The sequence below is a fragment of the Schistocerca gregaria genome, unplaced genomic scaffold (assembly GCF_023897955.1).
Source record: "Schistocerca gregaria isolate iqSchGreg1 unplaced genomic scaffold, iqSchGreg1.2 ptg000308l, whole genome shotgun sequence".
Taxonomy (NCBI): Eukaryota; Metazoa; Arthropoda; class Insecta; order Orthoptera; family Acrididae; genus Schistocerca; species Schistocerca gregaria.
Genome location: NW_026061788.1, coordinates 4405379 through 4408058, shown reverse-complemented (window position 1 = coordinate 4408058; position 2680 = coordinate 4405379).

Here is a 2680-nt window from a genome sequence, read left to right as displayed (position 1 = left end):
CGGCTTCCCATCACATCGATACACCATAATCGTAACTTTCTCAGGGAGGGTATCTCTTTCAGAGGCCAGAATAAAGGCACCAGTATCAATACGATTGTCTTTAGGACCCTTCTGAACACGCTGAACCAAGTAAACACCCCGCCATCCGAGATTGTCCTGAAGTTCCTCATCAGTTTGAAGTATGAGGTCCCTGTTAAAAGCACACCTTGTACCATATATAGAGACTGTTGCTGATAAAAACTGCTTTAGCTGCCCAGTCTGCAGCCCTATGTGCCTGTATCCATCTTGGCACAATTGCTGTGTCCATTACCCCCCACCAAACCCGACCGCATCTTGCTCAGGGAGTCCACTTCGCCAAACTTGTCTTCAGTGTGTTCCACAAAGAATAAAGGTTTGGTATTGGTGAGAGTATCTCCATCAGTCCTAGTGCAAACTAGATAATGGGGGAAAGGTTTTGCCCCTAGCTGACGGGCCTGACCCTCTTCCCAGGGGTAGCCATGGAAGGGAAGGCCAAAGGGACAAGAGAAGCAGCACTTGAGGAATCAGTTCCACTCGGAGACATGGCCGCAGAAGAACGGCCAGAGTTCAGGACCCGTATGCGTTTCATTTGCATAGCGTCCGCCCTGATACCATCCCCTCCGATCAGGGGCTCTCCTCACGGACGCCACCTAGCCACAGCAAGGGCCGTCTGGCACCGCGTCCATTGCCAGGAGTTCCGATGCTCCAGGGTGACGAGCAACAACTCCAAGGCATGCATGAGGATGTCACAGGGATCACACTTCTGATACCTGAGCTGTGTGTTCAGGGGGCTCAACAAAAAGGGTACATAGCGACCCCACCACATGGGCTGGCTACCGTGCTCGCTACGCACCCTAGTGTCAGACAACGACATGAAAGAGAAGGTAGAACGTACTAGGAGGGCGCACGTCGGAGACACTAGGTAAGGTGCTTTTCCCCAAATGGTTCACACTATGGAGGAGAAATTTTGTAACGGAGGTCAAACCCCAGAGGGGGGACCAAGGAATGCCAAAAGAAGGAAATGATTATGGAACAAAGCCGAATTGTACAACCAACAGAACCAGGATGATAGCAGGGGCCAACATAAGCAAGGACACCAACAGAGGGAGAGGAGAGGGCGAGGGGAAAGGAGCAAGGAGGGGAAAGCAGGGGAAGGGAAAGGAAATGCAGCCCTGGAGAGAAAGAAGGCTGCAATGGCTCGGGGCCCCATGCTCGCCACGCACGTATTCACAAAAGACTTATTGACCCCCTGGGAGGGTGGAGGCTGGTGGGGCAAGACAATGATATCTGCAATATACGGGCAGTGATAGCACATTTAAAGTAATTGTCTGATGAATGGCGCTGCCTTGATTCTGCTGATATGGCAGTGCTTAACTGGAGTGATGTCCTTACTTGCATGGTAAGACTTCTTACAATAGTGGATTTAGGCAGAGGAGAATGGACTTCCCTACAGAAGTAATATGTTACTTGTTGGTGGCTAACGATTAATTCTTTACATCAGCTTACACATCCCTATATATTTCTATACTTCCATCGTGATTGAAGACGTCTTGCATTTTGGTGGCTCAAAACTTGGGTAGGAGAAGGAGCAGCACTTTCGTGGGTCAATTTACTTCCGCTGATCGTGGCAGTATTAAGATACTGACTGTGACTTAACCTAAGACGTTTGTCATCTCACAAGAACCTTCCCAAGTTTTACGGAACACTCCTCATCTGTCATATGCAGCACATGGCATTGTGTGTGACAAGTGTTGTAATGAAACCTACTATTATTTCATTAACACATGGACAGAAAACATGACAGTACGTTAAACATAGGTTCTCACTAGTTATATTCAATGGAAGGTTACTGAAGCACTGCTGCCAACCTTTGATGGGTTTGACGTACCTGTATAGAGATGTGGATTTACGTAAAGATCGTAGCAGAATGTGATTAACTGATGGAGATAGCCATGTGATTAGTAATTCGGAATGAATTTGAAATTGAGGATACCACCGTTATGCTGTCATAGTTATCTTGTGAGTGTCCTTGCTATGGCTATCAATTTTACGATGCTGGCTTCCAGAAACTAATTATGGTTGATTTGAGACTGTGTAAAATGTGTGTGACGTGTGCTTGGATGGGCATTTGATGTCCAGTAAATGTTGGCGTCTGAAATGTGACGTCAGTTGCTACCAACCGGAGGTTAACGGCTGTTAGTAGCACAGTGGTCTGTTGCAGTTTGGGTTGGCCAAGGTTTCGTCAGGGGAAGCTACATTGCATTCTGTTAAACCTAGTTTTTTCCTGTCTTTCAAATCTTTATTATTGCATTTGCTGCATCATACATTTCAATAGTCCCTTAGGTCCAAGGTGTGTAAATAGTGTTGAGATTTTAATTCATTCCCCATTGTTAAGTGGCCTGCATGTCTGTTTCACTCACTGACTGTTTGCACGATTATTTTCTGATTTAAAAAAAAGTTGTCTCAGTGTTCCCAGAATTTGCAATATTTGAAGGGTCTATGTTAATTAAATGTATGGTTCTTGCGAATCCTTTCAACTTCATGCTCTTCATTAGTCTACTTTGACGTAAAAAATTTGGAAAGTAATGGTTATTAAAACTAAACGTTTTTCAGTGTTACTCTGCGTTTTAAGACCCAGTGCAGGCTCCATATACCACTTGGT